Here is a 24,218-nt window from a genome sequence, read left to right as displayed (position 1 = left end):
TCTGAGCCACTCAGGCACTCTGGAGAGAGAGAATCTTAAGCAGGCTGCATGCCTAAGGCAGAGCCCAATGTGGGGCTCAATCTCATGACCCTGAGATCATGACCTGAGCCAAAATCAAGATTTGGACACAACCAACTGAGCCACCCCAGCACCCCAAGAGATCACACATACTTTAAATCTCTCTTTAAATCCTACTTCTTCCAGTTCCTTCTTCCTCAGAATAGTGGCTCTTTAACCCAACATGTATTTCATATCCCCTTTATACCTCACAATATTTATCATAATCTTTCTTATTTATAAGTTGTTTATATAATGTGTTTATCTTGACTGAAGAACTATTTTATATGCACTAGGTCAATAAAGTATTAGATACAATTTGTGTCCCTGAATTAAGAAGAGTAAATCCAGGGCGCCTGGGTGGCTCAGTTGGTTGAACGACTTCCTTCAGCTCAGGTCATGATCCTGGAGTCCCAGGATCAAGTCCCGCATCAGGCTCCCAGCTCACTGGGAGTCTGCTTCTCCCTCTGACCTTATCCTCGCTCATGCTCTCTCTCACTGTCTATCTCTCTCTCAAATAAATAAAATATTAAAAAATAATAATAATAAAAAAAGAAGAATAACTCCAATAAGAGATGCCTAATTATTCTTTACTTTTTTCCTAATTATTGTTAGTGACACATTCTAACTGCAGGGAAGGTCAAATATTCCCTGCTAACAACTCCATCTTCTAAAAGGAACAACTCTAGTAAGGGTAAAGAACACATAATTTGAGAGTTTTCGTGTGAGAAACAAGGAAGTAAAAGTTCAAACTTCAGGTTTGCTCACATGAAAAGGTGTGGTAAGATGGACCATCTCCATTTTGGGGACCCCCAATAATCCTTTTTATGTAAATCCAAGTGAGGATAATGTAATTGTCTGGGGCACAGAAGGCAGTTTAAACAATTCTACAATAGGTTTTTCAGGGAAGATTTTCCCTTTGTTCATCCTCTTAATATCAGAGTGTTAAGACCTGAGGGTGGAGAGAAGGTAAGGGTAAAGACCAGAAAGTGGTCCCTGGTATAAGGGCTAAGAAGTTACTCTTGTTAATTCCAGTCTGGCTGCTAGGCTTGGATGGAGATTGGATACGTAATAAGTCATCTTTATTCACGTGTGGTCCAGTCCAGTTTAACTGGAGACTACATAAAGATCTGAAGCCATAATTAGCTAGAATGAAGTGTGCATTTATCAGTGTCTCCTATATGCTACATATATTCCTCAGGAATCTTGCACAGGAACAGGCGGCATGATGGAATCTGAAGATTTGAAGATTTATGTCACCAGTCACCTCTCTTCCCATCAGTGTTATGACTAACATATGTGACCTATTATGTAGGGATGAAGCTTATTTCATGAAAAATATGATTATAATATCATCAATAGATGAAATAATGATATAATGAAATTATATGAATTTATAATGATATTATAAATTATAAATGATATAATGAAATTATATTTATAATTTATAATATCATTATATAATTTCATTATAATGGATTTATCTCATCATTATAATGAAATTATATTATCAATCATATTAATGAAATTATATCATCATTTTAACTGAACAGGTGAGTTGTTTGCAGGTTTCATTTGATCTTTTAAAAGAAAATTTGACTGCCATGCTATTTCTATTACAAACTCCGAGTTTTGCAATAGATATAAATATCATTATAAGAAGCTGGGATGTTTTTACTAGTACAGGTTCCTCATTATTTTATTCTACTGGAGGAAATAGCTCTTAAAAGTCTCATCATTTCTGTAAGTTCTTTACAAGTCAAAATGTTTGATATTATGAAGAGTTAATTTATCATTAGCACCTGCCCATCAATAAAACTATTTTTCACAGATAACTCTAAATGATCTTATATTATTGTAAAAGAGCACAGTTGGAATAAATTATAATTACATTTCTTTTATGTGGAAATGAAAAGTCATTTCCTCAGGTCTTTACTCACACTGAACTATTTTTTTTTTCACACTGAACTATTAAACATATATTCTAATAAGTTACATTCAACATTTTTTAACACACTGTCTTTATTGGCTTCTTTCTATCACCCATTTCACTTACTGATTTGCATTTCTGTTTATGCCAGCATCATCTAATAAGGCCATGACTTACTCAGCAAAATCCTACTACTTCTGGTGACTGACCAAGCTTACACAATATGCTTTCACATAAAAGCTCCTTCATTGCAGCATGCCATGTGAACTATTTTGGTAAAGATTTTATAATGCTGCTTTGTAATTAAATGAATGAAAATTAAGGATCCAATTTTAAATTAGCTTGTAGAAAGCCATTATCTATCATTCTGACCAGAAAAACAGTAGGCCCTATAGCATTTGAATAATATGCTAGCAGGAAGGGCCTGTCACTTATCCTAAGTCTTAATATCATATTCTTGATATGTCATATACTTGATAGTCTAATTATATTTAACAAAAACAGAGATATATAAAAAGCACAAATCGCTTATCAAGATTCATTTCTTAAACTATGATAATGTCTATAAGCTGCCATGTAATTTACTAAATAAAAATACCACAGCCACAGTAATTTAACCTCAAGCATTTGGAATTAGTTCATTATATATTTTGAGGGGGAAATATTTCTGAAGGATTGAAATGTTTACTGATGAATTTGGAGTTTTTAAATTGTGAAAATTCAAGTGTGCTTATGTTTTATCACTCTTTCTAATAAAACTACTAGAATAGCAATTAATCTTTCATGGATATAAATATAAAAGTGAATGATTTTCCTAAAAGAGACAACTACTGTGAAGGGAACAGAAATTCACAGCACATGCTCCCTAATAAAGTCCATGACATAGTATAATATCTTCTTTTGTATAGTATTTGCTATGCACAAATTAAAAGTAGCTGATTAGCCTCAGCAATCAGACAACAAAAAGAAATTAAAAGCATCCAAATTGGCAAGAAGAAGTCAAACTATCACTCTTCGCAGATGATTTACTATATGTGGAAAACCCAAAAGACTCCACTCCAAAACTGCTAGAACTTGTACAGGAATTCAGTAAAGTGTCAGGATATAAAATCAATGCACAGAAATCAGTTGCATTTCTGTACACCAACAACAAGACAGAAGAAAGAGAAATTAAGGAGTCAATCCCATTTACAATTACACCCAAAACTATAAGATACTTAGGAATAAACCTAACCAAAGAGACTAGAATATATACTCAGAAAACTATAAAGTACTCATGAAAGAAATTGAGGAAGACACAAAGAAATGGAAAAATGTTCCATGCTCCTGGATTGGAAGAATAAATATTGTGAAAATGTCTATGCTACCTAAAGCAATCTACATATTTAATGCAATCCCTATCAAAATACCATCCATTTTTTTCAAAGAAATGGAACAAATAATCCTAAAATTTATATGGAACCAGAAAAGACCTCGAATAGCCAAAGGAATATTGAAAAAGAAAGCCAAAGTTGGTGGCATCACAATTCCGGACTTCAAGCTCTATTACAAAGCTGTCATCATCAAGACAGCATGGTACTGGAACAAAAACAAACACATAGATCAATGGAACAGAATAGAGAGCCCAGAAATAGACCCTCAACTCTATGGTCAACTCATCTTTGACAAAGCAGGAAAGAATGTCTAATGGAAAAAAGACAGCCTCTTCAATAAATGGTGCTGGGAAAATTGGACAGCCACATGCAGAAAATTGAAATTGGACCACTTTCTTAAACCACACACGAAAATAGACTCAAAATAGATGAAGGACCTCAATGTGAGAAAGGAATCCATCAAAATCCTTGAGGAGAACACAGGCAGCAACCTCTTTGACCTCAGCCGCAGCAACATCTTCCTAGGAACATCGGCAAAGGCAGGGGAAGCGAGGGCAAAAATGAACTATTGGGATTTCATCAAGATCAAAAGCTTTTGCACAGCAAAGGAAACAGTTAACAAAACCAAAAGACAACTGACAGAATGGGAGAAGATATTTGCAAACGACATATCAGATAAAGGGCTAGTATCCAAAATCTATAAGGAACTTAGCAAACTCAACACCCAAAGAACAAACAATCCAATCAAGAAATGGGCAGAGGACATGAACAGACATTTTTGCAAAGAAGACATCCAGATGGCCAACAGACACATGAAAAAGTGCTCCACATCACTCGGCATCAGGGAAATTACAAATCAAAACCACAATGAGATATCACCTCACACCAGTCAGAATGGCTAAAATTAACAAGTCAGGAAATGACAGATGCTGGCAAGGATGCGGAGAAAGGGGAACCCTCCTACACTGTTGGTGGGAATGCAATCTGGTGCAACCACTCTGGAAAACAGCATGGAGGTTCCTCAAAATGTTGAAAATAGAACTACCTATGACCCAGCAATTGCACCACTGGGTATTTACCCTAAAGATACAAACGTAGTGATCCGAAGGGGCATGTGCACCCAAATGTTTATAGCAGCAATGTCTACAATAGTCAAACTATGGAAAGAACCTAGATGTCCATCAACAGATGAATGGATAAAGAAGAAGTGGTATATATACACAATGGAATACTATGAAGCCACCAAAAGAAATGAAATCTTGACATTTGCGACAACGTGGATAGAACTAGAGGGTATCATGCTTAGTGAAATAAGTCATTCGGAGAAAGACAACTATCATATGATCTCCCTGATATGAGGACATGGAGATGCAACAAGGGGGGTTAGGGGGATAGGAGAAGAATAAATGAAACAAGATGGGATTGGGAGGGAGACAAATCATAAGTGACTCTTAATCTCACAAAACAAACTGGAGGTTGCTGGAGGGAGGTGGGGTTGAGAGAGGGGCAGGGGGTTTATGGACATTGGGGAGGGTATGTGCTATGATGAGTGCTGTGAAGTGTGTAAACCTGACGATTCACAGACCTGTACCCCTGGGGATAAAAATACATTATATGTTTATAAAAAAAATAAGAAATAAAAGTAGCTGATTGACATCAGTGTTAGACAATTTTCACAAATGTTGATTTTCAAATCTGTGGGTATATACAATAAATATTATATAGTGTTTATTTTTTTCCATCTAAAATAAGTGGGACCTACATTATCACTGGGTCAAAAATCCAGAAATGTGTCTCTATAATTGGTTCATGTGCACATGTACACACACACACACACACAAAGGCAGAGAGAACTTCTTGACAACTGAAAGGAATTCACCAGTGATCAATCACTGCTGTCAGAAGTAAGAGGTAGTTAAGAGAGTGTTGGTAAATCCCACCTCTCATGCATACTGTTCTGACAACTGGAAAATGATACCAGTAAAATGAAGAAAACAAAAATATGTCAACGTAATGATAGGAAAATAAATGCTTGAAGGAGTAGCTCAACCTGTCACCTGGTCCTGATCATGCTGTTGCTCCATTTCTGTTGACAAGTAGTATATCTATTTGCATTTCATAAATTGAAAGTTATGACTTATTAAGACTTCAAAAATGGAGCAATTCTAGATGATGGTTAACAACAAGATGTGACCATGGGAATGAGTGGCTAAATGTCCACATTAAAATATCCTTAATTTCGTATGTGTTAATCAACATTTATAATAAACATTATTGGGGTATGTGAAAGCAGAATTCTAAGATGACCCAAATGACTCTTAAAATCTCCCCTTAACTCTGGGTGGAACCTGTGAGTATGTGAAACATCACTCCTATTGTTATGCCATATTTAGTAACAGAAGGGATTTTGCAAATGTAATTGACTAATCACAGGAACAGTTAAAAGGAACGAGACACTTTCTAGAGAGAGAAATTTGAATCTTGACAGGGATTTGATGAAAAAAAGTTTCATCCATTGTTGAATTTAAAGATGGAAAAATCCATCAGCCATGTGGTACCCATATTTATGACCTATAGAACTGTGAGCTAATAAATGAGTGTTATTTTAAGCCACTATATTTGGGTTGGTTTGTTATTAAGCATTAGAAAATTAATATGTGACCTTTTGCATACAATAAAATGCACCCTTTTAAGTTTGTAGTTTGATGAATTGTGACAAATGCATACACCACCACAATTAAGATGTAGAGCATTAATATTATGCTCCAAATTCTCTCATATTCCATTACTATCAATCCATCCTCCACAGCAGCAAGCAAACACTTGTCTGATTTTTGTCACTGTGTGTTAAATATTGACTGTTTTTCTCTGTCTCTCTCTCTTTTTCTCTGTTTTCATTTTAGTGTAATGATCACTTTTATATTTTCTGATACCTACAAATTCTTTTAGTAACCATTCTGAATATGTAGAATAGTCTATCTAGGTATTTATTAGTTTATTAATTTAAAAAATATTTGCTGCAGATGGTACTGGCACAAAAACATTCACACAGACCAGTGGAACAGAGTAGAGAGCCCAGATATGGACCAGCAACTCTATGGTCAAATAATCTTTAACAAAGCAGGAAAAAAATATTCAGTGGAAAAAAGTCTCTTCAATAAAGGGTGCTGGGAAAATTGAACAACTATGTACAGAAGAATGAAACTCGACCATTCTCTTACACTGTACACAAAGATAAACTCAAAATGGATGAAAGACCTCAATGTGAGACAGGAATCCATCAAAATCCTAGAGGAGAACATAGGCAGTAACCTCTTTGACATCAGCAACAGCAAGTTCTTTCAAGATATGCCAAGGCAAGGGAAACAAAAGCAAAAATGAACTTTTGATATTTCATCAAGATCAAAAGCTTCTGCACAGCAAAGGAAACAGTCAACAAAATAAAGAAGCAACCCACAGAATGGGAGAAGATATTCGCAAATGACACTACAGACAAAGGGCAGATATCCAAGATCTATAAAGAATACTTCAAACTCAACACAAACAAAACAGATAATCATGTCAAAAAATGGGCAGAAGATATGAACAGACACTTCTCCAAAGAAGACACACAAATGGCTAACAGACACATGGAAAAATGTTCATCATCATAAAACATCAGGGAGATTCAAATCAAAACCACATTGAGCTACCACCTTCCACCAGTCAGAACAGCCAAAATTAACAAGACATTAAACCACAGGTGTTGGAGAGGATGTGGAGAACGGGGAACCCTCTTATACTGTTGTGTAATGGGAATGCAAGTTGGTGCAGCCACTTTGGAAAACAGTGTGGAGATTCCTTAAGAATTTAAAAATAGAGTTACCTTATGACCCTGTAATCACACTACTCGGTAATTACCCCAAAGATACAGATGTAGTGAAAAGAAAGGTCATCTGTACCCCAATGTTCATAGCAGCAATGGCCACAGTTGCTAAACTGTGGAAAGAGCCAAGATGCCCTTCAACAGATGTCTGGATAAAGCAGATATGGTCAATATATATAATGGAGTATTATGCCTCCATCAGAAAGGATGAATATCCAACTTTTGTATCAACATGGATGGGACTGGAGAAGATTATGCTGAGTGAAATAAGTCAAGCAGAGAGTCAATTATATGGTTTCACTTACTTAAGGAGCATAAGGAATAACACAGAGGACATTGGGAGTTGGAGAGAAGTGAGTTGGTGGAAATCACAGGGGCAGATGAACCGTGAGAGACTGTGGACTCCGAGAAACAAACTGAGGGTTTTGGAGGGGAGAGGGTTGGGTGGTTGGGTGAACGTGGTGGTGGGAATTAAGGAGGGCACGTATTGCATGGAGCACTGGGTATGGTGCATAAACAATGAATCTTGGAACACTGAAAAAAATATAAAAGAAAATTACAAAAAAAAAGAAGATGTGGTCAATATATACAATATATACAATGGAATATTACTCAGCCACCAGAAAAGATGAATACCCAGCTTTTTCATCAACATGGATGGGACTGGAGGAGATTATGCTGAGTGAAATAAGTCAAGGAGTCAGTTATCATATAGTTTCTCTTATTTGTGGAACATAAGGAATAGCATGGAGGACATTAGGAGAAGAAGGGAAAAGTGAAGAGGGGAAAATAGGAGGGGGAGATGAACTATGAGAGACTGTGGACTCTAAGAAACAAACTGAGAGTTTTAGAGTTGAAGGAGGTGGGGGGGATGGGTGAGCCTGGTGGTGGGTATTAAGGAGGGCAAATATTGTATGGAGCACTGGGTGTTATATGTAAACAATGAATCTTGGAGCACTACATCAAAAACTAATGATGTATTGTATGGTGACTAACATAACACAAATAAAAAATAGATTTGCTGCACACTTGGTCTGAATCAGGGTCTCTTCCAGGCACTGGAGATACTCTAATAGATGAAATTGTTAGTCTATCATTTATGTAGTATCCACTCCAAAGATTCTAGGATGTTGACTGTTTTTTTTGATGGTGTGACTGGCTCCCTGACTGTGAGTCCTCTAAATTCACTGCTGAGACCATATAAACCTTATTTATATTCACCTCACCTCAGGTTTTTAGATAAAGTTGTCTAAGTAGACAAGCCTCAAGTTCTTAGTAGCAAACATCAGGTTTATTTGCTTTATTGTTTTATGAATTTGTATAGGAGATGTATTAATTAAGTCTCTGTCTTCAATCTTTGTCCAATGGTCAGTCCTTCTAGGTTGAGGTCCAGCTGTATCCTTTGAGGATCATGACTCTCCACTCTGGAAAAACACTAGAATAACTTGTGAAGACATTAAAAAATACTGATGTCTCTTCTTACTCCATTAGGCTTGGACCTGGGCATTGATACTTGTTAAAAGATCTAACATATCCAATAATTTTAGTTTGCAGCTAAACCTCTAGTCTTTTCATTGAGTAGCATTCTGCTTTTTGAACTTATACCTGTGCTGAGGTTCCTACTTGCTGTTGCTCAGCAGGTATGTCTTCTGTACCCCATCTTTTTCCTTCTGTGGTGACCACTGAAGCCATGTATTGAAAATAACTTGTAAGGTGGAAGGAGCTTGGGTCCTTGAATCACTGAATGGGAGGTCTCCCACTGAATTCTGTACTAGACTCTTGTAGACACTGCTAGTTGTCTACTCAATATCTACTCTCCCCTTCATCCTTACAAACAAAATTTCTACACACTTGAGGATGTCAGTGTGTTTAGATAAAAAATTATATGTCCTGATCTCCTTTACAGATAGGATTGCAACCATTATGTAACCATGAGGATGAGAGTCACATGCTGTAGTGATGGCCAATGAAAACCATAAGGGAGACTAGTAATCTGATGACAATGAGAGTTGGTGTATAACCCCTAGTGTAAAAATCTCCAGATTTTTAATTACAGAAAAGGAAAGAACTCATGTAAACCAATATTTTTTAAGATTTCCAGTGCTGATAGCAAAATATAATTCCTAATTCATATATTTCTAGTGTCATACTTTCCATATTTTTAGGAACCTTATCTATTATCACCCTCTGGCTCTTTCTTACACTACCTGGCCATCTATCTGCATTACCTTCTGTGGGTTGGTATTTGGATATCTGTTACTTCCTTGTGAATCAGTGCTGTCTCCTGATCCTTGGTCATCTCCAGTTTGATATGTCTTACCTTGAATAGAAACTTCTCCCATTTGATCAAATTTAGAATGAGTATGGAACAATCACTTCAAGACAGACTCTAAATCCTTCTCAACTAATGTAATGCAACAACTTCAGTCTCTCAGTATATTTTATATATTCACTTATCTCAAAATCAAATGTAGATAGTCTTGCAAGCTCCATTTTTCAGGTGAAAGTAAAAGAAATAGTAGTATATGGTAATATATAGATTATATGATTAACAACACCCTGTGAAATCCATCATTTAAGGAATAGAGGAGATTGGATAGTATGAGCTATGATTTATAGGCAGGAGGATGCCACTTATCACCTCTAAGAGGATCTGTTACACCTACTGGCTTTGTGCATGTTGTGTAGTATATTGTTTTCCAGGTAAGGTAAATCTCACATCCCTACTAAAGTTGCTTATTTCCTTTGTATATCTGTAAAAGTAGGAAAGTAATAAAGCATGTGTACAAGAAAACTCATGGGCCAGTAACTCTTATTCTCAATCTGAGAGGTTGAAAGTGAAAATATGAACTTGTTTGTGTAGCATGTTGTTTGAAGACCATTCCCTGATGAAAGCAGTGATGAAGGGATGTAGGAAAGATGCATCTATGGGTGTCTCTGTGGCTTCCAGTTTGCCCATTATTACCTTGAGAAAACCAAGCTTTGTGTATTCATTAATTTAAACAAGAACAAGAAAACATATTAGTTTATTTAGAGACAATTTATAATCATTTCTATTTATAAGAGAAAGTAAAGTGAAGGACAAATGAAAAACACAAACTCTTTCCTAAAACTATTTTAAGCATTAGCTTGACCTCCTTAATAATCAAATTGTTTACTCTTTAACAAAAGCTGCTGATAAATAGTTAAACTGTTTTATTATTTAATCTGTACACCATATCCCAGCCATTTCTTTGGGCTTTGGGGGCAAACACACAGTGCATTGAGACATTCCAAATCTCCTACAGCTCTTCTGCACAATATTGACAAATAACAAAAAGGTGGTAATAAATGAAGAGAAAAAGGGTAATAATGTATTATCCTATTCTGGGTTCCAACACCAAGGCCAGGTCCATATTCATCATGACTGGAACAGCATTTTGTGATTCACTTGATAATTGTAGATAAAAAGAAAAGTATGGTCAAGATACATCTTGTTATCCAGGAGATTAGAGTTGAGAAAAGTTGAGGTGAAAGGGAAGTCACACATTCTGGGAGATGAAGGTCAAGGAATAGATTCAAAATTTCAGTTTGTTCTACATGGAGCTAAAGATGGAGTTGAAGTAAAGTTGGAGATTTTATAGTTAGCTTTATGGTTGTCACCATCCACACCTACAGTAGAAATTTTTGGATTTAAAACAGCAATAGCTTTAGATTTAAACAAAGTCTCCTTAAGTTTTGAGGAGTTTCATCTGGTAGTGTCATACTTTCATGGCTTCTGCCACTAAATTTGTTGCTCCTTTTTTGAGAGTCATTGGGAAAAGAAAGAGAGAGGTGAATGTGTGGGTCCAGGATCATGGAGAATAATTAAGCTTTGGAACTGACTCCTACAGAAAGTGGCTATTGATGCCAATGACAGTGTCTAAAGGATTGAAGATGACTGAGACTTGTTCGTCATGGCAACAGCCAAATTACAACCCTTTCATTTCTAGAAACTTATCCTATGGAAATAACTAAGGATGTGCTCCCAAAGGTAACTTTAAATATGTTCTTCTCAATATTGTTTATGATAAAGAAGAAAGCTAAATGCCCAACAATGAAGGAATAGTTACATAGGTACAGTACACACATACATCTATATAAAGGAATATATATGCAAACATAAAAATATTTTAGAAGAATATTTGTTAACAAAGGTAAAGCTAACTTTAAAAAGGAGATTACACAAAAAAGTATAATACATAAAAAGTAGGAATTTCCCCACACCGTATTCCCATTATCTGCATTATTCTCTCTAATAGTACTTATCACCATGACACAGTCTATATTTACATGTTTATTTTTAGTGTATGTGTTCTTTCCCCTCAATAGCATATAAGCTCAGTTAGGGCAGGGACTTTATTTTGTTCACTAGTTTGTTCCCACTCTTAGTAAAATGTCTGGCATACAGTGGATGCTTAATAAATATCTGTTGAATGAATGGCTGAACAATTATAGTGTGTGTCATAGATTAACACAACGTAAAGAAGCAGAGAAGAATGGCTTACACACAGCCTGGGTATTGATTAGAAAAGATATCCTGGAGGAGGAGATACCTGAATCTGTTTTATAGCAGGGGCAAAAGATTTTTGGCAGTGTCCTGTTATCTATAGACTGACTGCCCAGAACCATAATAGGACTACGTTCCCAACTTGAAATACTATTGTGACTTAGAGTCTCGTTGCTGTGATCCATTTCTTAGTAGACTTCTTCAGAGTTATCTGCTTGTAAATACTGCAGTTGATTGCCTGGCTCTTTTGCAGAGATCAGTCCCAAGCTGAGTTCATTCCCCATTCTGCCCTTACTTAGCTTCAGGGTCTGGTCCCTGTGTTGTTAGTGGGCCAGTTGGGGACTGCCTTGGGCTTGAATTGAGTCAGAGCAGGCATTTACCAGAGATTAAGTAGCACCAAACTGCATGACATTTTCCCTGTGTTGTCCCCTGAGAAGCTTTTGTTGGTTAATGGGGCCTGCAGTCAGGCCAGCTGTCTGCCCCCAGCCCTCTATTGGGTCCCTAGTAAGACCAATGTGTGTGGTTATCTTCCCCTCTCCCTGGGGCAGGAGTCCCTTGGGAGTGGTGTTGATCTCTGTCCAGGCTGCTTGCACACTAGGCTTGTAGTACTGCTTTGTATGGGCTTGGGTCAAGAACATACTGGAGGGGGTGGAACTGCAACATGCACGGGGCTGGAGAGGCAGGGTAGCAAGTTTTGTGGGCTGGTGGTCCCCTACAGGAGGGACCCTGCAGCAGTGGGACTGAGGCAGGCCAGTCCTAAGAGATGGATCCACAGAAGCACAACACAGGAGTTAGGGGTGTCAGGGTGCTGGTGCAAGCATGGTAGAAGACTGTCAGTATTGGTTTCCCCAGGTAGCTGGATATCTAGGCTGGGGGTGGGGAAAGAAAGTGGTGCCTATCAGCTCCTTTGTTCCTGGAGGAATCCCCCACCAATATCTGTCCTTCCAGGACATATTCTAAAATGAATAAACAACTCTCCTTTGGTATACCCCAGGTGTTTTTCAAACTGCTGCCTTTATGCTGTATCTCTGCAGGCTGTTTGTCTTGCTATCTCTTTAAGGGTGGAGACTCAGCTTCTCACCTTTCTGGTTCTCCAGATTTTTAAAATCCCAGGTTTTAAGTCCTACTTCTTTTAAGAACTCAGGAATTTCAGCCCCTCTGGTTTTCAAAGCCAAATGTTATGGAGATTCATCTTCCCCGTGTAGGCTTCCCTGATGTGAGGGTCTGTTTCTCTCTCCTCTCCTTGCCCAGAGCTCCCTCGCTCCCAAGGACATGAATCTGTTTAGCATCCAACTACTTCTCCTTCTCTGCTATTCCTACCCTCTTCTAGGTGGCCTGAACTCTTCTCTGTGTTTAGCTGTGGAAAGTCTGTTCTGCCAATCTTCAGGTCATTTTCTCAAAAGCGTATTTTTTTTAAGTTCAAAACAAAACAAAAGGTAGAACCGACTTCCTCATGAATTGAAATACAGAAGTTCAGTTATCAGTTTTAAATACTGTCTCAAAAATTAAACTCTACTCATAAATTGATCAATATATGACCCCATGTTCATTAAAAGACATGTTGTATTATATCAAACACTTTATTATTCAATTTAAGTGTCACAAAATGAAACATTTGGAATGTGGGCTAAATACATTTATATTCCAAGTATCACAATGTCGACATTAAAATTGTGGGATTGAGTTAAAATACTATCATTATTAAAATTAGTCATAGCATAGTTAATTATTTGAAAGAATTATAATATCATCAAAGGTGGTTAGATAGGTGGGAAAATCAATTATATAAGATCTCCCATGTAAAGTTTTAAAAATGAAAAGAATGTTTGGTATATATCCAGTAGAAATGTACTTGGTTCTTAGGCAAGACAAAAGCACCAAGGTAAATCCTGCCAGGATTTATGTAGAATACAATTGCATCGTATCTAGTTGTATTGTAATGTTGACAGAATAAAGAGTTTTGTCTTTTGGAATAAAAGGCAAAAATATTTAAAAGCATGTAATATTTTATGTGGGTACCTTATGACATACAATATGAAGATGATCAGACTGAAAAGCTGATGGTGAAGGTTCTTCAAATGATTAGCCTCTATTATCATACCTTAAACCCAGCAGAGCAAAAAGTTCTCTTTTCTGTTAATATATTTTGCATTTGAATGAAAATATTTCACTAGAGATATAATAATTATATATAACAGAATTATAGACCCTCTGAGTTGAGGGAATTTGCATATCATCTGATTGAAACCTTTAGTTTGCTGAGGCAAAGCAGGAGCTCTGTTTGACTTTTCCAAGGCCACAGGGCAGATCTGGGACTGGAATACAGATTTTTTTTCTCTCTCCTGGTCCAAAACTCATTCTTCTGTAACATATTGCTTTACATTTGAGAAAAAAGTGCAATTTCACAAAGCACTCAAGATTTTTAGAAGTCAAATTAAACATATAGATGACAACTTCCAGAATGCCAAACATATAAGTACTCCCCTTACACTGATAGGCAATGAAGTATGATTTTTATAAAATTTTTATTATTTTTTAAAATTTATTTTCAGTGTACCAGAATTCATTGTTCATGCACCACACCCAGTGCTCCATGCAATATGTGCCCTCCATAATACCCACCACCAGGCTTTACCCACCTTCCCACTGCTGGCTCCTTCAAAACCCTCAGATTGTTTTTCAGAGTCCATAGTCTCTCATGGTTCATCTCCCCCTCCAATTTCCCTCAACTCCCTTCTCCTCTCCATCTCCCCATGTCCTCCGTGTTATTTCTTATGCTCCACAAATAAGTGAAACTGTATGATAATTGACTCTCTCTGCTTGACTTATTTCACTCAGCATAATCTCTTCCAGTCCTGTCCATGTTGATACAAAAGTTGGGTATTCATCCTTTCGAAGCATGATTTAAAAATAAAAATCTATCCTTCATAAGACCATTGCATCAATTCACCTTTATTCCCCAAAATAATATGAAGCAAACTCTTTCTTTATTTTGACCTGGATGATCTGTTGGGAAACATGACATATGTTCAATGAAACCTTTTAGTCAATGAAATAATTGGCCAATTTTAAGAAAGGAATTGCTTTAGCCATTTTAAAGATCACTATTTGGATCAATTCACCTGCATTTACATCCATTGTGAGTATATCTGAAATAATTGGAATGACTTCATTTTGATTCATTTTAGTGGAAATATATAATCATGACTGAGGCTTAATCTTGTGCTATATCCAAAAGGTCCTTCATATTCCTCCAAAATTCACCTATTTGCACCTATTCACAAACATGGTTTCATGTTTTTACAGTCCCCCACATTTCTCTTACATTATATTTCAGCTTATTTGTCATATCCCCATATACTGGCTTTTCAAAATTCACTAGAATTTTATCCCTCCTGTCCTCTCCCTCCAACATATGAAACATTCTCAATAATAGTTAATAACAAAGTCAGTTAAAATACAGATGCCTGTAGATAGCTAGTTACCCTCACAAGTTAAGTGGCTCACTCTACTATGTGTTTTAAGGTTATTTGAGAATAGTCAAAACATCCCAAAATGTTAATTCAGTAAATGTCAAGTGCTTTCTTCTATATGCAATAGTAAGAAAGTACTCCAGGGATAGGTTATACCCAGAAGCCTTAAAGGTAATCCCTTAGAAATTGCTGTTATGGGTTAAATTATGATCCCTCAATAAATCATGTGTTGAAGTCTTAACCCCCAGTATCTCAAAATATGACCTTACTTGGAAATAAGGTCATTACAGTTAGAATTAGATAAGATGAGATCACTACAGTAGTCTCTAAAATGACTGGTATCCTTATAAAAAGGGGAAATTTGGACATAGAGATAGGTACACATAAAGATAAGACAATGTGAACATATAGAGGGAGAAGACAGTAATCAATGAGCCAAGGAGAGAGGCCTGAAACAGATCCTTTATTCATAACCCTCAGAAGAAACCAATCCTGCTGATATCCTGATCCTGAATTTCTAGCCTCTAGAACAATATATTTCTGTTGTTCTTGCCACTCAGTTTATGGTACAACAGTCCTATCAAATTAGTATACTTGCATATCTGGAGCTTTAGACAAAAACCAAATACTTTAAAAAGTCACTTAAATCGACTTCATATTGATTAACTGAAGATCATAAAATAGAGTCTACAGAAGTGACACCTGTTAAGACCATTAGTGTGTATGGTAGATTTTTCGTTTAACTAAGATCTCTAAACTGACTGAGAAATTTAGTTGAACAAAGGCTCAATTTCTTAACTAATCTTGTTTTATAACTCAAAATATATTTGAGCACCCCCTAGTAACCATACACTAGGGATAGAGTGGTCAACAAAAATCAGCTGTGATTTCTGCTCTCATGAAGCTTATAGTCATGTTGAATATAACTTTTGCGTGTGTGTCTGTGTTTGTGTGAACGTGTGTGTGTATGTATGCATGTGTGGATTTTTAAATTGAAGAGACCAAGGCATGGAGAGAAACAGTAATGGAACCAAAACTTAAGTGCTCACATGCAAATTATTTCATTTAATTTTCACACAATTCGATGAGATACTTATTATTATCTATATTTTAGAGATGAAGAAGCTGAGACACAGAGAAAATAAGAAACTGAGTAGTGGAACTGAGATTCAAACCTGGATCTAACTGTAAAATTCTGTTTGTTCCATTAATTTACTTTTTAGAAAGAAAATGAGGAGAAAAGAAGAATGTATGCACCTACATAATCCATATGGTGCTACATATGGATATTAGGGATTAATCCCAAAATATCAATACACTATGACTACATGTATATCTGAGGTAGATTTAAGGTAAAATCCTACATCTGGGGATTTGATTCAGCCCAAAGATAAAATTAAAATCTGAACTGTCACCTTCATGAGGTGGGGATCCTGGTGATCGGAGCCAAAATGATGGGGGACTACTGACTGATGATCAGTAGGCATCTTTATTTCTTACAATGACTTCTTTTATTTATTTTTAAAAAGATTTTATTTATTTATTTGACAGACAGAGATCACAAGTAGGCAGAGAGGCAGGCAGAGAGAGAGGAAGAAGCAGGTTCCCTGGTGAGCAGAGAGCCGGATGCAGGGTTCTGTTCCAGGACCCTGAGATCATGACCTGGGCTGAAGGCAGAGGCTTTAACCCACTTAGCCACCCAGGCACCCCAGTTGCTTTGAAATTAGTATACTAATTTCAAATATACAGTCACTTCTTTTATAAATTATATCTTTTACAAGATCCCATTACAAACAAGATATAGATTTATGTGCAGGGCATGAGCTACATGTGAGATGTGATTTACATGCAGTCAATCAAGTGAGACAAGTGAACAATAATGATAATCTCTTAGCTTTAAATGACAATATCTCTTAGCTTTAAATGACAAGAGCAAGTTAAGGATTCTCCACACTTATCAGATCTATCTAAAAGAGGACAAGAAAACACTCCAGGGATCTTCCCATGTTTGTTCTGGACATCTGCCCAGGAAGACTCTTGCCCTCCATCTCCTGGAGTTTTCTCACAGGATTTGACATGACCCCAGTCATACTGGTGAGGATTCAGGTTGTGTTCCAACACTGAATTTTTTTTAACTTACTATCCAAAAACATTCTCACTTCTTAGCACCCCATTTCTATCAATGACACATATGGATTCCATTATTTATCTGGAATTTTCATGTAGACCATATAACAATAGTTAAGGTGTTGATTATGTACCCCTCTTCACCTTCAAGTGGGAATAAAAGGCACTTTCCAAGATTGGTCTCAATGAATTAACATGGTAGCCTCAGAAACTTGATTTGTCTACACCTGGGGATGAACTTTGTGACCAAGATAAACTCATATTGACTAAATTCACAACCAGCAATCCAGAATGCTAAAAAATTGATTGATAACAAAAAAATACAACTCTCCTAGTGATGGAATGCTCATGTTGCCATGATCAAAGTGTTCTATCCCCATTGAAAGCCCTACCAAACAAAAAGAATTGCTTGAGGAGCAAGCAAGGACTGTTAGTGGGGTGAAACTAATGACAAAAAGCCCTGAAGGACAAATGTGTCCATTTTAAAAACGGGAATATATCTGCTAAAGGCCCTAAAGTGCCCTCTGGCCCTGATACTCTCTTCCCCTTAGCAATGCTAGGATGAATATTGCTGCATTGCCAATGCCTTTGCTTTTTTTTTTTTTTTTTCTATTCTTTTCTTAAATCCCTGTCTGCCAGCATCCTTTCTCAGGTACTCATTCTTTGTTTAGATATGTGACTATATTTTGTTAGTCTTGCTCTAGTCTGAGACTCATTCTTTTTCTTTAGTTTATCTTTGACTATCTATGACACATACCCAGCATCATTCAAGAAGTCACCTTCTGCAACAAAGTATAAACTATGAACAGTTTTTTCTCTCAATTAATTCTTCAAATATGTAACCATGAGGTTAGTTTAGACTTTTTATCTTTTGTCCTGTACCCAATGATTAGACCTTTATTTTAGTTTTAGCTCTTAGAGAGTAAAACAATTTTCAAGTTACTGGAAGATATCTTACTATTGCCTATCTATACACATTACCCCTTTTCTTCCATGGACGTTCTATAGCACCTCTTTATTTATCAAACACAAGTTCTCTCTTTAGTAGTTTTTGCCTTCTGTGTTTTTGTGAAAACTCCCTGGCTGGTTTTAAGAGTATATGATGTCACTTTTATAGAAATTTTAAAGTCCTTTAATGCTAGGATCTTTACCATATTTTTTTAATGAACATTTTTATTTATGTGAGGGAGGGAAAAAAAGATTTTCACATGGGAATTGATTTCAAGTTTAGAATAATACGTGGTCAGTAAAAAGTAAAAATAAGTATTAGTTATGAAATGATGAAAGTTTTCCACTTTTTGCTCATATGTATATGAAGAATGTATTTTTGTATCTATACATGTATACTCAATTTCAATATTGCAAGTATGCTTTGCTTTGTGGAATAGATGGATTCCCAGAGAGTTTGTAATAAAATGTAGTGCAGAGGCAAGATGACAGTAAAGTAGGGGGACCTTGTTTCATCTGGTCCCTTGAATTTGGCTAGATAACTATCAATCCATCTGAACACCCACGAATTCAGCTTGAGCTGTAAAAATATCTGGAGCTCTACAAGCAGAAAAGCAACTCCTTTTTGCAAGGTAGGAGGTGCAGGGATGTGAATCTGAGGGAAGATATCAGAAGATAAATGGAAAAAGGAGGGAGCCTCCATAAGTTGGCTACCAGAAAGTGATATAGCCCCAGAGCACAAAATCAGAACCCTTAGAAATCTGCTCCAGTGAGAGACATCCCTATCTGAAGGGAGCTCAGGAGATGGAGAAGGCAGAGTTCTACATGGGTCAGTGTGGTCTCAGGATCCCTGTAATCACAGAACTAACAGGGGAGCCTGAACCAGTAGGGTGCCCAAACAGTGGAGTGGGGAAACTGGTTATGGTCAATGAGGCTGGGAAGGGATTCTTAGCCCAGGTCGCCATAAACTGCCAGTCAGCTGATTGGGTGACCTCTCTCCATCTGGACACCCAGCAGAAAACTGCAATGGGTAAACCATGTGCACCCATGATCTGGCAACAGCTCTCAGGGTGGTGGTGCCATTAAGGACATTAAGGCAATACTCAGTCATATCCCAGAAGTGATGGAGTGCAAAAACCCACAACCACTCTCAGCTCCAGCACAATACAAAGGGAAGTAATGCAGGACCCTTGGACTCCCCCCACGAGGATAACTGTGAGCATGCACCACAGAAGTATGTGGAGTTTGGCACAGAGAAAAGCCAAGACTGTTTGTCCCAGAGGGTTTACTGAAGAGGAGGAATGGCAATCTCTTGACTCTGAGTCTGGAGATCAAGGCAAAGACATTTTTTAAAAAAATTCTTTTCAGCATAACAGTATTCATTATTTTTGCACCACACCCAGTGCTCCATGAAATATGTACCCTCCCCAATACCAACCACTTGGTTCCCCCAACCTCCCGCCCCCCCACTACTTCAAAACACTCAGGTTGTTTTTCAGTGTCCATAGTCTCTAATGATTCACCTCCTCTTCTGATTTCCCTCAACTCCCTTCTCCTCTCCATCTCCCCATGTCCTCCATGTTATTTGTTATGCTCCACAAATAAGTGAAACCGTATGATAATTGACTCTCTCTGCTTGACTTATTTCATTCAGCATAATCTCTTCCAGTCCAGTCCATGTTGCTACAAAAGTTGGGTATTCATCCTTTCTGATGGAAGCATAATACTCCATAGTATATATGGACCACATCTTCCTTATCCATTTGTCCGTTGAAGGGAATCTTGGTTCTTTCCACAGTTTGGCGACTGTGGCCATTGCTGCAATAAACATTGGGGTATGGATGGCCCTTCTTTTCACTACATCTGTATCTTTGGGGTAAATACCCAGTAGTGCAATTGCAGGGAAGCTCTCTTTTTAATTTCTTGAGGAATCTCCACACTGTTCTCCAAAGTGGCTGTACCAACTTGCACTCCCACCAACAGTGTAAGAGGGTTCCCCTTTCTCCACATCCTCTCCAACACACGTTGTTTCCTGTCTTGCTAATTTTGGCCATTCTAACTGGTGTAAGGTGGTATCTCAATGTGGTTTTAATTGGAATCTCCCTAATGGCTAGTAATAATGAGCAATTTTTCATGTGTCTGATAGCCATTTGTATGTCTTCATTGGAGAAGTGTCTGTTCATATCTTCTGCTCATTTTTTGATAAGATTATCTATTTTGTGTGTGTTGAGTTTGAGATGTTCTTTATAGATCCTGGATACCAGCCTTCTGTCTGTACTGTCATTTGCAAATATTTTCTCCCATTCTGTGGGTTGCCTCTTTGTTTTGTTGACTGTTTCCTTTGCTGTGCAGAAGGTTTTGATCTTGATGACGTCCCAAAAGTTCATTTTCGCTTTTGCTTCCTTTGCCTTTGGAGACATATCTTGAAAGAAGTTGCTGTGGCTGATATTGAAGAGGTTACTAAGGCAGAGCCATTTTTATATTGATCCTCTAAGGAGGCATGGAATGCCTTCAGGGAAGAAAACCCACACAGAGGAGCAACTTACACTGAGCCCAGCCCCCTGGCAAGGCACAGTGCTTCTCCACCCAGGCAAAGACACCTAAGAAGTAGCACAGCAGGTCCAACAGGTGGACAACTAGTTTACAGATCTCACAAGACTGTAAAACTCCAGTACTAGGGGAAAATAGTATATAGAACTCAAGGTTTTTTCGCATAATTCATTTATCTTACAGTCTAAAATTTTCCATCTCTTTTTTCTGTTTTCCCATTTCAACTAGTTTCTTATTTTATCAACGCTTCATTTTTAAATTGCTTTTTTTTTTAAGATTTTATTTATTTGACAGACAGAGATCACAAGTAGGCAGAGAGGCAGGCAGAGAGAGAGAGGGAAGCAAGCTCGCTGCTGAGTGGAGAGCCTGATGCGGGACTCGATCCCAGGATCCTGAGATCATGACCTGAGCCGAAGGCAGCGGCTTAACCCACTGAGCCACCCAGGCGTCCCTTAAATTGCTTTTTAACTTTGATTTTTTTTTTTTTGGATTTTTTGTTGCTATTTTATGTCTTTTTTTATATTCTTTTCTTTTCATTTATTGAAGCACTAAATACAATTTAAATTGGTGAAGAAAGCAATAGAGCCTGTTCTGAATAAAAGTGATCCCAAGAGAACACAACGTCTTTTGAGTTTCTAGGAGTTTCTTACCACACAGGATTTTTCTTTGTTTTGTTTTGTTTTTGTTTTTGTTTTTTTTCCATTTTATTTATTTTTTCAGCGTAACAGTATTCATTCTTTTTGCACAACACCCAGTGCTCCATGCAAAACGTGCCCTCCCCATTACCCACCACCTGTTCCCCCAACCTCCCACCCCTGACCCTTCAAAACCCTCAGGTTGTTTTTCAGAGTCCATAGTCTCTTATGGTTCGCCTCCCCTCCCCAATGTCCATAGCCCGCTCCCCCTCTCCCAATCCCACCTCCCTCCAGCAACCCCCAAACAAGATGGGATTGGGAGGGAGACAAACCATAAATGACTCTTAATCTCACATAACTTTGATTTTTTATATCTATGTTTTATAGATATATGTTTGATTTTTGGCCTTTTTTAATTCTAATCAAATATACATATATATATATATTTGTGTGTGTGTGTATATATACACTTAGTGTGTGTGTGTGCATGTATATATATATATATATATATATATATATATATATATTGCAATTTTGGTATTTATGATTCAGTGTCTTCTTACATACAGAGTAAAGTTCACCCAGGACCAAGTGTAACACCCTGCTTTGTCTACCTGTGAGATTATATTCTCTCCACCCTCTCTCTTTTTTTTTTTTGTTTTGTTTTGTTTTTCTGTTTTGGTTTCTGACCTCTTTGGATTTGTCTAGTATGTATTTTGGTTGGGTCGAAGTTCATATTTTATTCTGCTCACTTGCTCATCTATTCTTCTATGGACAAAATGACTACAAGGAAGAATTCAGAATGAAAGAAAGAACCAGAGGTAATGTTCCCTGCCACAGATCTAATCAATATGGATATAGGTAAGATATCAGAGATGGAATTCAGGATAACAATTATAAATTAAACATGGGCTTGAACAAAACATAAAAGACATGAGAGAATCTCTTAGTGCAGAAATAAGATCCAAGTATGCTAAACTTAAAAATGCTATAACTGAGAGGCAGTCCAAGTTGAATGCTTTAAAAGGCTAGGGTGAATGAGGCAGAAAAGAGAGTAAGGGATTTAGAACACAGGTTGATGGAAAGGAAGGAAGTTGAGAAAAAGAGAAACAAACAACTAAGAGCCCATGAAGAAAGGCTTCAAGAAATTAATGATGCCAGAAAACATACCAGTGTCAGAATTATTGGGGTGCCTGAGGGTGAAGAGAGAGAGAAAGAGAGGGAGAGAGAGAGCCAGAAGATATTTGAGCAAATCATAGCTGAGAACTTTGCTACTCTGGGAAAAGAAACAGACATTCATCTCCAAGAGGTAGAGAGGATTCCTCCCAAGATCAATAAAAATAGATCAGCACCTGACATATAATAGAAAAACTTGTTACTTTTAGAGAAAAAGAAAATCCTGAAAGCAGCTTGAGACAAGAAGCTCCTTACCTAAAGAGGGAGGGACATCAGACTGACATCAGACCTATCTACAGAGAACTGGTAAGCCAGAAAAGGCTGAGGTGGTATATTCAGGGTAATAATGAGAAGCACATGCAGCCAAAAATACTTTATCCAGCAAGGATGACATTCAGAATGGAAGGAGAGATAAATACCTTCCAGAACAGACAGAAATTCAAAGAATATGTGACCACCAAACCAGCCCTGTGAGAAATATTAAAAGGGATCCTGTAAGTGAAGAGAGAACCCAAAAGTGACATATACTAGAAAAAAAAATAGAGAAAATCTACAGAAACAGGGACTTTACAGACAATACAATGGTACTAAACCCATATCTTTTTTTTATTTGTTTATTTTCAGCATAACAGTGTTCATTGTTTTTGTACCACACCCAGTGCTCCATGCAGTACGTGCCCTCCCTATTACCCACCACCTGGTTCCTCAACCTCCCACACCCCCGCCCCTTCAAAACCCTCCGGTTGTTTTTCAGAGTCCATAGTCTCTCATGGTTCATCTCCCCTTCCAGTTTCCCTCAACTCCCTCTCCTCTCCATCTCCCCATGTCCTCCATGTTCTTTGTTATGCTCCACAAATAAGTGAGACCATATGATAATTGACTCTCTCTGCTTGACTTATTTCAATCAGCATAATCTCTTCCAGTCCCATCCATGTTGCTACAAAAGTTGGGTATTCATCCTTTCTGATGGAGGCATAATACTCCATTGTGTATATGGACCACATCTTCCTTATCCATTTGTCCGTTGAAGGGAATCTTGATTCTTTCCACAGTTTGGCGACCGTAGCCATTGCTGCAATAAACATTGGGGTACAGATGGCCCTTCTTTTCACTACATCTGTATCTTTGGGGTAAATACCCAGCAGTGCAATGGCAGGGTCATAGGGAAGCTCTATTCTTAATTTCTTGAGGAATCTCCACACTGTTCTCCAAAGTGGCTGCACTAACTTGCATTCCCACCAACAGTGGAAGAGGGTTCCCCTTTCTCCACATCCTCTCCAACACACGTTGTTTCCTGTCTTGCTAATTTTGGCCATTCTAACTGGTGTCAGGTGGTATCTCAATGTAGTTTTAGTTTGAATCTCCCTGATGGCTAATGATGATGAACATTTTTTCATGTGTCTGATAGCTATTTGTATGTCTTCATTGGAGAAGTGTCTGTTTATATCTTCTACCCATTTTTTGATATGATTATCTGTTTTGTGTGTGTTGAGTTTGAGGAGTTCTTTATAGATCCTGGATATCAACCTTTTGTCTGTACTGCCATTTGCAAATAT

The sequence above is a fragment of the Meles meles genome, chromosome X (assembly GCF_922984935.1).
Source record: "Meles meles chromosome X, mMelMel3.1 paternal haplotype, whole genome shotgun sequence".
In the NCBI taxonomy this organism is placed as follows: domain Eukaryota; kingdom Metazoa; phylum Chordata; class Mammalia; order Carnivora; family Mustelidae; genus Meles; species Meles meles.
Note: the sequence above shows the minus strand (reverse complement) of the source record.